Genomic DNA, 14,835 nt, shown 5'->3' on the forward strand with positions numbered 1-14,835 from the left:
CAAACCGCATAGCCCGACATAGAGTCCACGAGCACCAATAGGTACTCAAATGGTAAATGGTAAATGGACTGCATTTATATAGCGCTTTTCCATCTGCATCAGATGCTCAAAGCGCTTTACAATTATGCCTCACAATCACCCCAATGTCAAGGTGCTGCCATACAAGGGACTCACTACACACCGGGAGCAATAGGGGATTAAAGACCTTGCCCAAGGGCCGTTAGTGATGTTCCACTCAGCGGCTCCTCCTTGGGTTGCTTTTCCTTCTGCAGTTTCTTTGTCAGTGATTGCTTTGGCCTAATCTCCAGCTCAGGGTCTAGCAGGATGTCTTTCCACCTTCCCCATCTGGCATTTGTGGCTTTGGTACTCTCGATGGTCCCTTTTCTCAGGAACTGATGGACTTGGCTCTGGGTAATAACCTTTATCCCTTGGCCTTGAGCAAGTTCCTTCAGTGCACTCCAGTATCTGGCTAGCACTGTCAGTTCTTTCTCTTGTAGTGGATATTTTTTCTCTATCGAAGACAGGGTATAGCTCTCCAGGGTTACCATACCCCCTCCTTCGTTGGTCACTTTTACCACTGAATCTTCTTCTTCACAGCTTATTTCGGCAGCCTAGTAGTCAGGCTACGTGGCTCTAGCCTGAAGGCATCTTGGATAACTTTCTTTAGCTTTTCAAGATGATCTTGGTCTGTAGCTGTCCAGATCCACTGCTTACTGAGCGTTTGGTCCTGTTCCCCAGGTTTCTTCTTGAGGCAGGCATAGAGTGGTTTAGCATACCTCTGGCAGTGAGGAACATGATCTCTCACATAGCTACAAAGTCCCAGTACCTTCTGCAGTTCATTTTTAGATTGAGGTGGTTTAATCTGACGTAATTTTTCTCTGTATCCTTCTGAGAGTCCCAGGTCTGAAGATACCTGGAATCCTAAGTAGTTTACCTCGAACTGTCCCAAGTTCTGCTTCTTCTTCTTCTTTGAGCTTCTCGATCACCTTCCGCAGCCGCATCAGGTGTTCATCTTCGTCTTCATCAACAATGAACACGTGGTCAGTGTAGACTGTTACTCCTAAATCCTTTAGGATGTCCATCACTGCGGCATGGAACACGTTTGGTGAATTACGGTATCCTTGTGGGAGCCGTTGCCAAACATAGTTCTTGCCTTTGTGTGTGAATGCAGTTTTTCCTTGCAACTGCAATGCCAAATGTAATGAAAAGAATCCATTTGCCACGTCAGTGCATGACTTGTACTTCTTGATCTGCAGTGTCTTCAGGGCGCCTTGAGGATTGATTAGGCTAGCCCTATTGGCAATAGTTTGTCGGTTCAGGGCTTTGAAGTTAATCACTGGTCTTCAGCCCCCTCCTACTGTTTCTGGCTTCTTAACAGACTGTATAGCATTGTTAGTAATAGGATTCCGCTCTTCTCGAATGATTCCCACGGTTTTGAGTTCTTTCACTATCTTATCCATTTCTTCAAAGTGTCCATTTCTTCATGGACACTTCTGCTGCCATGTCTACAAGGTATGGCGTTCCATCTACTTCAGTGTAGATAGCGTCTCCAACCCAGTAGTCATGGTCCAGGGTGACCCACACCTCTGTAGCCATTACTGACTCTCTCACCTGCAACTGCGAGGCTCTGGCTTTTGCTGTGGGGTTCTGGGCTTCATTTGCTGCATTCTACAGCATGGACTGGTCTTCCATCATTTGCTGCCTTTGGCAGGGCCACATCATCAGTGGGGGACTGGTTGCTACTCCACTGACTTCAGCTTTAGCTTTAGCCAAGCTTTTCCTGGTTTCTCCAAGATTCACAGCCTCGAGCGTTCTCCTCACTCGTTCTTGTTCCTGCTCCCTACTGGTAACCACCACAATCTCCTGTATTGGCCCCCCATGTTCGAGGGGTGCAACATACATCACTATCTGCCAGTGTTGACGTTCTCTGGCCAGATCGATAGCTCTTTCTAGGGCACTCAGCATTTTCTCTGTGTACTCCACTGACCTCTCTTGTCCAGGATAACTTTCGATAAGCACATGGATAAGTGCATGGTAGGGCAAATGGGGACCACTCGTTAGTGGGTCTCCATCGGGTCTTCCTTCCTTTACGAACTGTAGTTCTTCTTTATATTCCTTCCCCGCTCGTCCCTTGAGCTCTGCTGGGAATCTGCTATCTGCTATCTTCAATTTATGATTGGTGAAGACAATGAGACTATCTCAGTCCCAGGGACTCCCAAATAAGTGGTAGGCACGACATCCCGCCAATGTTGTCATCTTTCTAGTTCCCTCAAGAATAGGTCTTAAGTCTTCCATGTGGTCAGATTGGCTGTATCTTGATTTAGCCTTTGATCTGTATCCGAAGATCTCTTGAGATCATTCCTCTTACTTAAAGTGATAACTGGGGCCCTCTCCAGGTCCTTCAGCTTTAAGGTGTTCCGACTTTCTGGGTTCACTGAATGATGAATGATGGAGGAATCTTCCTGGTATTTCCTGGAGGCTTCTTCATTTTTCCTCCTGGTTGGCCAGCTGCTTAGTGTTCCTCAGGACCGCTGGTGTCACATCTCAGTTACTATGTGGGGGAAGATTCATCCACTGAGGGACAAAGTCCATCTGTGCTGGGTCTAAGCTGTCAAGTTTCCATTTGTCTCCGTTCTGGTCGTCTTCGACAATAGCAGCCTGGCCACCTTCACTTGTTCCAGGTTGGGAGTCCTTGCTGATCTTTCAGATTTATCCGGGGGGCCTCCCGTGTCATCCTCACTGTCTATATCACTCAATGCTCCCTTGTGGACATGGCTCTCATTTTATTCTACTTTGGGGTACTCTGCTTTAAGTCTCTTTCCTAGTTCCTTCAACTTCATCCACACGGATTTGTATTCGCTGTACTGAGACGTCGCCTTTGCTTTAGCTTCATCCAGAACTGGCTCTACCCCCAGAAGCCCAGCTGTCATTTTTACTATGGAGTCATAGCTCTTTTCGGGGCTTATCAGGACAGTAATTTATCCCGCATCCACTCTTCTTCTAGGAGCTTGTACCACCACTCAAGCCACTCAAGTTGTCATAAAAAAGACATTCCAAACAAATGTATTGTCAAGTTCAAGTTGTTGTTTTTTTTTACACAGGGAGACCTGCTGGGTCTGGTGGACCAAATGTGTTTTGGGGCTTTTAATTCAACATAATGAATTTTTTTTTTCTTGAAAATATGGAACAGATGTTTCCTTCATCCCAACTGCATGTAATATAATCACCACATATTATTATAATATACATACTGTAAGGGTAGTTGTAAAACAGCTAACTGATCATCTGCAGAGGAATGGTCTATTTGAAGAGTTTCAGTCAGGTTTTAGAATTCATCATAGTACAGAAACAGAACTAATTTCTCCGGAGGCATTTGACCAAACTGCCAGACAATAGTCGAGATATACTAATAATAATGCTTTAATAGCATAATTCAATGTTGAACAACTTAAAAACCTTGCATGTCTTCTCATAATCGATATACCTCTGCCCGTTTTCATGAAAATATTATTTATTTGATTTTTCCATGATAAATTTGAATCTATAATTACACCCAGCAGCTTAGTCTCGTACTTGATTTATTCTCATATTATTAATTTTAATGTTTAGTACATGATTTTTCCTAATAACACGACTAGAGCCAATAATCATACAATTAGTCTAAACTATATTTAACATGGAAAGCTCTCGATTTACCGATCGATCTACGTTCCGATCCTCACCTATGGTCATGAGATTTGGCTCATGACCGAAAGAACGAGATCGCGAGTACAAGCGGCCGAGATGAGTTTCCTCCGCAGGGTGGCTGGGCGCTCCCTTAGAGATAGGGTGAGGAGCTCGGTCACTCTGGAGGAGCTCGGAGTCGAGCCGCTGCTCCTGCACATCGAAAGGAGTCAGTTGAGGTTGCTCGGGCATCTTTTCCGGATGCCCCCTGGACGCCTCGCTGGAGAGGTGTTCCGGACACGTTCCATTGGGAGGAGGCCCCGGGGAAGACCCAGGACACGCTGGAGGGACTACATCTCTCGGCTGGCTTGGGAACGCCTTGGGGTTCAGGAGCTGGGGGACGTGTGTGTGTGGATCGGGAGGTCTGGGCAGCTTTGCTTAAGCTGCTGCCCCCGCGACCCAACTCTGAATAAAGCGGAAGAAAATGGATGGATGGATGGATATATTTAACACTAGCTTATTAGACGTAACCTAGTCAACTACCATATGCAGTTCCATATTTAAAACAACTTCTAAATCATTATGGGAACTTGCAGATGTATAAATGGTTGAATCATTTGCATACATCACTATACTGACTTTATCAAAAATATATGGTAAATCATTTGTGAAAATTGTAAATATAGTGGACCAAGGCACCTCCCTTGTGGCACTCCACATACAACACTCCTGGTGCCATAAAAACTGCCATTAAAAAAACACTGTCTGTGTCCTGTTAGATAAATAACTATAAAACCAAGTAAGCGCTGATAGCTCAAAACCATAACCAGCAAGTTTTTCCAATAACAAATCATGATCAATGATAATATCAAAAGCAGCAGATAAATCAAGAAACACAGTGCTGACTATATTCTTCTTTTTGACCTCTCTGAGCCAATCATCAGACATCTGAGTCAACGCCGTGGAGTGGAGTGACTCTTTCTATATGCATGCTGAAAATCAGTAATTAAATTATTCACTATAAAATAATTACTGATTTGCTCATATACAATAGACTCCATGATTTTTCCGAACACAGAATACTTATTGGTCGACTGCTTGAAGTCGAGAATGGAATTTTCTTATTTTTCAGTAGTGGAAAAATTGTAGCCTGTTTCCACGCTTGCGGACATGTGTTGCAAGCAAAACTGAGGTTTTTTACAGGATTTTCAATAATCCTTTACCTTATTTATATTTACTTCTTCAAATTTAAACGTAATGTTTTAATTATTCATAATTTTATTTCTTATCAGTAGAAAGGATTTAATATTACTCAGATTAGACATATTATAGGCATATATTAATTTATCTAGTTTGCTAATAAAGTAATCATTAATATGGTTAGCAATATCTACTGGCTTTGTTATGAATTTATTATTTACCTCAAGAAAGGATAAATTTATTCTATTTTTCTTACCAGTCAACTGATTTAAAACATTCCATAACTTTTTTCTATCATTTCCAGCTTTCTGCACTCGATCCTCAACAAACATTTTCTTTTTCTTTCTATTCATTTTAGTAACAGATTTATTTCTTGTTATAATTGCCGTTTTTTCATCTGATCTCTCATTTTAATAGAGTCTTTAATTTAATCATCCAATCAGGGTGTGACGGTGTTCCTGACAGTAAACTTCCTCAAAGAAGCATGAATTTCCACTAAAGGCATGAATAAACTATTAAATCTTGCAAGTGCAGTTTCAGGATTATGAATAGATAACACCTCAGACCAACGAATAGCTTTCACATCATCAACAAATTTCACATCATTAAACATTTTATATGACCTTTTGAATATTACTGTGGGTCCAGATCCACCTACTATCGTGGCTAATATAATCATAATCAGGTTATGATCACTACAGCCAGTGGGAATGGAAATTGCTTGACTACACCGCTCAGGAGAATTGGTAAAAATATGATCAGCACATGTTGATATTCTGGCACAATCATTCTTAACATGTATTCTTGTGGGTTCATTAATGACCTGAGTAAATCCACATGCAGCAGTGACAGTAAACAACTTATTTCTTAAATGGCAGTTTTTAGCAAACCAGTCAATGTTGAAATCACCCATTATGTATGTATTCTGATCCACAGCAGTATAAGTGTCCAACATTTCACAGATTGTATCTAAATATTCACAAATAGCATTTGGCCGAGTGTGAAGCGGCTGGGATGAGGATCAGCACCTCTAAATCTGAGGCCATGGTTCTCAGCAGGAATGGATTTCCTACTCTGGGTAGGGAATACAGCCTTGCCCCAAGTGAAGGAGTTCAAGTACCTCAGGGTCTTGTTCACGAGTGAGGGGACAATGGAGCGTGAGATTGGCCGGAGAATCGGTGCAGCAGGGGCAGTATTGCATTCACTCTACTGTACTGTTGTGATGAAAAGGGAGCTGATCCAAAAGGCGAAGCTCTCGACCTACTGGTCAATCTTCATTCCTACTCTCACCTATGGTCATGAGTGTTGGGTCATGACTGAAAGAACTAGATCGCGGGTACAAGCGGCCAAAATGAGCTTCCTCAGGAGGGTTGCTGGTGTCTCCCTTAGAGATAAGGTGAGAAGTTCAGTCATCCGTGGGAAGCTCGGAGTAGAGTCACTGCTCCTTCACGTTGAAAGGAGCCAGCTGAGGTGGTTCCGGCATCTGGTAAGGATGCCTCCTGGGTGCCTCCCAAGGGAGATGTTCCAGGCATGTCCATCTGGAAAAAAAAAAAATAAAAAAAAAATATATATATATATATATATATATATATAAAATGAAATGCTTGGCAATACCTATGAATAACATTTAATATATCTTGTTTCACTGCCACTTTGCTGTTATAAAATAAATAACTAAATAAATAAAATTAAAATTGCCCATTCGTGCTTTGAGGTTCTGCATTAATTACTTTCCTTTGTTACAGAATCCTGGCCAGCATCCATAACAACGGTCCAAGGCTGCACTGAGTTAAATGTTCACTGTGAGTCTGTCACTGAGCCCACGGGTAAAATGTGCCAGTGGATTGTGGCTGTACACGGCTCCTTTTGTTCCGTACATGGCAGCAGGTGGTTTCATCACAATTAAAGAACTGCTTAATAAATAATAGCTAGCCTTTCTTTCTTCCCCCTCCCTTGGCCGTAATAAATCCATTACAATGGCAGATTGTAGAGTTTCTGCTGTTTTTATTCAATAATTGATGAAGACAAATTCCTCCAGGCGCTAATTAGATCAACAGGAAATTAGTATTTATTGGAATACAGGCCTTTGGAAAAGGTCATATTGAATATTTGCTCAACGCCTTGTCTTCCATGCTACACTCTTTGTGGTTTTGCAAAAGATCTTAATGGGAAGTCTATTGCACAATAAACTGAAGTGTTTGAAAACTGTGGAAAGAAGGAGTGAGGAGGCCGTAAAGGCTGCTGCAACTGTGCAACAAACAGCTGTTTTCCAGCACAGTATGATGGCTCCCATTTACATAAGGTGTTTAAAGTTTGGGCCATATCCATACCTGATTGAAAATGTTCTTCTCCTCCTTTCCTTTGACTTCTTTACTGGTAATTCAGCAACTGGTTTAATAACATCATAATAATGATTTCAAGACGTGAAGATCCACTTTTAAAATCAGTTTGATGCTGGCAGGACATGATAATGCAGTTTCATGATTGCCAGGACGGGTTAGGTCAGGTCTGGAACCATGTACTGGTGCCGTTCATCACTGCATCCAACTCACTGCATAACCACTCTGCATCCCAGATGGTAGCCACTCAGGTAGACAATCAAACCACTGCTACCTCTCAAAAGCAGCATCTATTGCAGCCACGTAAACCATGCCCAGGGAGTATGCCATGCCATATGCTCAAAATGTTGTAGCTGACATTTCCTCACAATGCAGATGATCCTCATCTTAAACTTCTTAAGTAACTGTTCCTTTGTCAGTAAGTAATTCTAGTGGTACCCAAGGACCCTCCAAAGAGACCAGGTGTGCCAAAAGAACCGTCCACCCCTAAAAATTGGTCCACACTGCCTCCACTGTGTATGTGTCATTTTGGACCTCAGCAGCTCGTCCGAGACAGAATCTCTTCACCCAGAGGGATCAAATGGATTAATGGGATTATTAATCATGAGACGACAAGGTAAAACCTGTTAAATCTTAAATTCTAAAGTCAGTTTTAAGCAGAAACGAGGTGATACATGGCGACGTTTTGAAATGACCGACGCACAGAGAGCGCACCAGCTATCAGGTTGTGTAGCTGTGGTGCTCTGATCACTTCCTCTATCTTTTCTGATGAAATAATGCTGAATTTATGTGGAAATGATTGTTGTACAAAAGCTTCAGATACGGGCAGCACGGTGGCTTAGTGGTTAGCACTGTTGCCTCACAGCTAGAAGGTCATGGGTTCAATTCCCACCTTTGGCCTCTCTGTGTGGAGTTTGCATGTTGTCCCCGTGTTTGCATGGGTTTCCTCCGGGTGCTCCGGTTTCCTCCCACATCCAAAGACATGCGGGTTAGGTGGATTGGAATATTTAAATTGTCCATAGGTGTGTCTGTGGGTGTGTATGCGTTTGTTTGTGGCCCTGTGACAGACTGGCATCCTGTCCTGGGTGTACCCCGCCTCACGCTCTGTGACTGCTGGGATAGGCTCCAGCCCCCCACAACCCTTAATTGGACTAAGCAGCTGAAGAATAGTGTGTGTTTGTGTGAGCTTCAGATATCTGTCACTGAGATAGATGATGACTGGAGTGCAATTTTAAGCAGAAACAAGTTGATAATCCATGAACCGTGGCTAATGACACATGCGCAGTGAAGGCAGGGCAGACTGATTTTTAGGGGTGAGCATTCGATCTGCGACACCGGCACGAAAGACATCCAGTCATCACCTTAGGTCATCTGCAGGAAACTCCTGTGGATGTTCTACCAGTCCATAGTAGCTTCTTAACCTGTGTGCGGCTATACAATGCTGCCGGGACCCCACTTTTCCTGTGGGAGTCTTCCCAAGGGATCAATAAAGTTCTATCTAATCTAATCTAATATCTATTTCACTTAACTGTGACTACAGGAGAGTAGTGGAAGAGACAAAATAGCAACCAAACATGTGAATGAGTGACACATTCACAGTTGGTATCTCACTGAAGTGGTACAAATGACACTGTTGGAGTTATTCTGTAGATACACTGTTTTATTTTATCATGCATGTTTTGTGTTCCCTGCTCTGGTGGAATGTAGTTCTCTCTGCTCTGATAAAGTGTATTGTACTGATGTGATGGGTGAAGGTTACTTAAGATATGTGACATGACGTGTTTCTGCAATAGAGAATTGAATGTTCCAACCACAGTGTGATTGTGATACATCAGTCTTTTTGTCAGAAGAAGTGTGATTAATCGTTAGATGTCTTAAACACATCTTAACCGAGCCCAAGATTAAAAAAGGTTCTGAACATCCTGAATGTATTATGCAATCAGCAGTTCTGCGGCAACAGCTCACGCGCTATCACTCTTCCCCTCAGGAGCTGTACCACCCATGTATGTAGGGAAGTCCTAAATAAAAAGAGCGGGAGCGCAGGCCAGACTTTAGTGTAGCTTTGGTGTACAGCCTGACTGCACTCCTCGCGAGCTTAAATTGAATTCTATTTCTCACTTGTTTTATTGCCTGGTTGTCTCTTCCTCAAAGCAAAAGGTATTCTAAACCCGACAAAGACTGGGGGCTCGTCCGGGATCCCAACAGACCTGACGGTTCCAGTGAGCGTGATCGACACCAGAGAAATCCTTGGCCAAGGTAACTCAGACCCTTTGACGGGACTGGCTCAATCCGTTGGCTGGAATCTGAAAGGTTGACGGGATCACCGAGAAGGAAAGAGACCGACGGAGTGTGAGTATAGAATTTGATTCTGATAAAATTGTTGTTGTGAATGGTGGCAGTAGGCTGCGTAAAATAGAAATGTTGAAATAGTGAAATAGTGACAGAAAGTCACGGTTAAACAAGGAAATAAGTGCACAGTGAAAAGGCAGTTAAACCTCGCAGGGATGGTGGAGTCCCCTAATGCAGGACATTAGTTAAATTCCACGGGAGGGCGAGCTCCCCTGACCTAAGAATACGCGTACGGTTATTAAAAGTGTTTCTATGTATTTGTGTAAATAAAATAACTGTGTGAGTGTAATAAAAGTGACTGAGTGAGAGTGTGGAGTCACTTCGACTCCCCTCTATGAAAATCTCACAGGAAAGTAAGTAGTAAGTTTTGAGAAGAAGCAAAGGCAAGGCCTTCCCGTGCCCTCCGGGGTGGCGAAAGGGAACGCACTTCTCAGAATAGTTGATTACTACCCTGTGATTGTAACAACACCAGTGGATTAGGACCCTGTAGGGGCAAAACCATCACTGGTCTAAAACGTTCTGAAAACACAAAATGGGAAAATCTAACAGTAAAAATGAGAGACCTAAGTCCCGGGACGATCTAAAAACAAAAGATTGGATATACATGAATAAAATTGATCCAAATTCAACAAAACACTTAGATAAGTGGATAAAAGATCATGGATTTGATGGACGCCTGCAGAAAGAGTCATTAACTAAACTAAAGAACAGTATTGAGAAAAAGTGTGGAACAAGTGAGAAAAAGAAAGAAAAAGAAGGTCAAGGTGAAATTGTAGCATGGGAAAGAGAAGTTGAGAAACGAAAGAAGGGCCTTAGAGAAGCAAAGGAAAGACAGAAAGAAACAGTAAATGATAAGAAGGAGCAGGGGAACATGATGTTCCACAGACAAGAAGATAATGAGACAGGGCCTGTGGCTCCAAAAGTAGAAATGATAGTAAAATTGGATACTACAAAACACAGTCAGCCAGGAGCTGAAATAAAGGAGAATAAACTCTATCCAGATTTACCACAGGGACAACCCCCATCATATGTAGACCCTACACAACACGTCATGAGAACACGATCCAAAACACCAAAAGATGAAGAAAATCAACCTGGACCATCAGCCCCACCGGCTGATCAGGAACCAGGTGGATCAGGAGTCTATCCAATGATTCATGTGGCAAATCCACATACGTCAGGACCAAAAACTATTCTTGTGTACCGAACTTGGACACAAGCAGACGTTAAGGCAGCTGTGGAAGGTGTAACTCCCCCACGAGAAGATGTAGCCCAGTACATTATTGACATAACCGCTTTGGTTAAATCCTACAATCTTAGAGGGGATGAAGTTCAACAAGTCATAATGGCAACTGTGACAAAGGATTGGGCTGATGTAAAAGGAGATTGGGATCCTGCAGAGGCAGACCACACTCCATTAGCCCATGATAGTCAGGAATTGGAAGACAGATTGGCCGCACTACTGCTGAGAATTAAGCAGAAATACCAGCAGAAGTCAAATTACACAGAAATAAATCGCACAAAACAGAAAGATGATGAACCATTCGAAGACTATCGACATCAAATGGAAAAAGTTTTTAAAGTGCACAGTGGTCTTCTACCACTGAAAAATGATAGCGTGTATGAACAACAATTGAAAAATGCACTCCATGCCAACTCCAGATCAGATATCCGAGCATGGGTAGACAAACACATGATAACGCTCCCAACAGCTGGGTTACAAGAGTATGTAGACCACGCCATACACGCAGAAAGAAATCTGAAAACAAAAAAGGCAGCCCCAAAAAGGAAACAGGTGACTACCTTCTATACTGATGAGTCTGAATGGCAGGAAGGCCAAGTTTTTTTTTCAAGGCAGAAAATTTGGACCACCTCATGGGCGGGGCCGTTTTAGAGGCCCACCCCGAGGACGTTTTCAATCAAACCCACAGAGGCAATGGAAGCAGGACAGGCAAGGAAATTGGCAGGGCCAAGGCCAGTCAGCTCCTCCAAAGCCCTGGGCTGGAAGGTCAAATGAGTGTTGGGTTTGCGGCAAATTAGGACACTTCGCCAAGGACTGCCCACAAAGAACACAGAATCCACAATGACTAACCGCCCGACAAGCAACATCAACGGGACCTTTAGTCCCTGAGGCAGATCTAAACCTTCAAGATCTGCTGATGAGTGATGTACCTAAACCGGAAGTGACTTTAATAATGAATGGGAAGCATGTTGTTTTCCTATGCAATTCGGGCGCATGTAAAAACAACATGTTGCTCATGGCCGGTAGGGTTACAGCCCAGTGATGAAACATTTTGGGTAAGAGCAGCCAATGGGAAAACATGTGCTGTCCCTGTGTCCCAACCCGTGTGGATTCGGGACCCAGAAGGGAAGTCATGTTGCATCTCTGTATTGATGATGCCCCAATGTCCGGTTAATCTTCTCGGACGAGATGGTCTAACTGCATTGGGACTGTCTCTAGTGTCGGACAATGGACTGTTGCGAGTAAAACGACAACATCAGCTGCAGGTCTTTACTTTAGGCTCAAATTACGCCCTAAACTGCTACTATTATTATTTTCTGAAGCTACGAGATGCTAGCCCCACCTCTTTTGGTGCATCTGTTCTGTCGTTTGCTAAAACATTGTTGTCTCATCCTGAACAAACACATGAACCGGAAGATCTCCATGTCACATTGTGGTTCAAGAGTACTCCAGGACCGGACGGTAACTATGAGAGCCTCTTGGAGGAAGTAACCCCAACATCTGCAGTAGCAGACTGTATTTACCATGATGGGAAAAATAGAGCTGCAATTGCGGTCTCTCATGTTCCTCCAGAAATTCAGAGATTACATAGGACTGGGACTCCCTTCCATGTGTCCCTCTTCAAACCATATCTCGTGACTTGGCAAAGCCTAGGGTTTATGGTCAAAGAGGGCATAAATGCAACTGATTGGGTTGAATCCCATCCAGGGAGTGGAGAATTTTTCAGTCCTTCCACCGGTCTATTCCGTGTACTCCTTCTCCATAGAACGGATTTGGAAGCAGGGAGTAGTGTTGACCATTGCGATAATCCTCAACAGACAGCATGATCATATTTATTGAATCCAGAGGATGAGCAGAGGTTGGTAGAAGTTCCACCTACCCTCTGGTCCCAAGGACCCTCTGATGTAGGGCTAGTAAAAGGAGCCCTACCAGTGCAAATTAGACCAAAAACGGAATATCGCCCATGTGTTCGGCAGTACCCTTTGAGACCCGATGCAACGGAAGGGATCCGACCGGTAATACAAGATCTATTGAAGGCAGGAGTCTTGATCCCCTGCCCCGATTCACCATGTAACACACCTATCTTTCCGGTAAAAAAGGCCCCTCCCTCCGTAGGCTGGAGAATGGTGCAAGACCTACAAGCTGTCAACAATGCTGTTGTTCAAAGAGCTCCTTGTGTCCCGGATCCGTACACGTTGTTAAATTCGTTGCGACCAGATGCTAAAGTATTTACTGTCGTTGATATTAGTAATGCTTTCTTTTCTGTCCCGGTTGATCCAGACAGCCAGTTCTGGTTCGCTTTCACATACGCAGGACAAAGGTATACATACACACGATTGCCACAAGGATATGCTGAAAGCCCAACCATTTATTCCCAAGTAATGTCAGCTAGTATGGCCAAATTTGTACCACCAGGTGGTAGCCAGATTTTCTTGTACGTAGACGACATTCTGATAGCCTCTAATGACAAAGATACCTGCATCACAGACACTTTGGCCACCTTACATCACCTAGCCAGGGAAGGACATAAGGTCAGCAAGAACAAATTACAGTTGTGGTCCCCGACAGTAAAGTATTTGGGACATGAATTGAGTGCACAAGGACGCACTATTGTTCAAAACAGGAAGACGGCTATTCTCCAGGCACCCAAGCCATTGACAAAAAAGCAGATGATGTCCTTTTTAGGCATCACTGGCTACTGCCGTAGCTGGATTCCAGATTATGCGCAAATTACGTCTCCTCTCTTGAAATTAATGTATGACGAAAGTATATCCATGTCAACAGCATTAAAGTGGACCCCAGAGGCGGAAGCGGCATTTGTGCAAATCAAAGTCTGGTGTCTAGCTCGGCTCTAGCCCTACCAAATTATGACAAACCATTTGTTCAAACTGTCGATTGCAAAGGTCATTTTATGACTTCTGTATTGATGCAGCAATATGGAGAAAGGCTTCGCCCGGTTGCCTACTATTCTTCCAAATTAGACAGTGTTGCTTGTGCACTTCCTCCGTGCGTACGTGCAGTAATAGCAGCCTCTGTGGCTATAGAGAGTTCTGCCAGAGTTGTGCTTTTCCATTCATTAATACTAAAAGTACCCCATGCAGTGTCAGCATTGCTGCTACAAACAAATATGACATTTCTGTCTCCAGCACGTCATCTTTCTTGTATGGCTACGCTCCTATCTCAACCCCATTTGACTATTGAACGCTGCACAACATTAAATCCTGCCACACTCTTGCCCATCCCAGTGGATGGAGAACCACATGACTGTGTGGAGGAAGCCCAACGAGTATCTAAATGTAGACCCGATTTAAAAGATACATCTCTTTCAGAGGGCACAGTGGTATTTGTGGACGGCTCCTCAAAGAAAAATCATTTAGGAGAAACGATGACTGGGTACGTGGTAGTGACACATGATAGTGTCCTACAAGCTGTCAAGCTACCTGCTAACATGTCGGCACAAGCGGCCGAACTGGTAGCTCTCACCGTAGCCTGCCAAATTTTCAGAGATCAATCTGTCACAATCTATACTGATAGCCAATATGCATTTTCCACGGTGCATGTGTTCGCTCAACAGTGGAAAAATCGTGGAATGGTCACTTCAACAGGGAAGCCTGTCACACATGCCACTCTGCTCACCAAATTATTAGAAGCAGTCCAGCTACCTAGTCAATTGGCTATTTGTAAATGTGCAGCGCATACAAAAGGGATTGATCTTATTTCCCAAGGTAATGCGTTCGCTGATGAATCTGCAAAAGCTGCTGCTGAAGGCCATCTTCATGTGGTTGCTGATCCTAACACACTTACAATTGATAAAGCAACTGAAGTAACACCTGATCTCTTGGTAGAAATGCAAAATCAAAGCCCGGACAGTGAGAGGAAATTATGGGAAAAACATGGATGGTCTCTACATGTGACCCCTTAACAAACCTGTGTTGGCCAAAAATTTGTATAAATGGGCAGCTATTTCGAGCCATGGTGTTTCCCATGTCTCGACAGGGGGGATGATTAAACAAATCGAAACAGTGTATACAACATTTGGAT

Source organism: Thalassophryne amazonica, chromosome 18 (genome assembly GCF_902500255.1).
Source record: "Thalassophryne amazonica chromosome 18, fThaAma1.1, whole genome shotgun sequence".
In the NCBI taxonomy this organism is placed as follows: Eukaryota; Metazoa; Chordata; class Actinopteri; order Batrachoidiformes; family Batrachoididae; genus Thalassophryne; species Thalassophryne amazonica.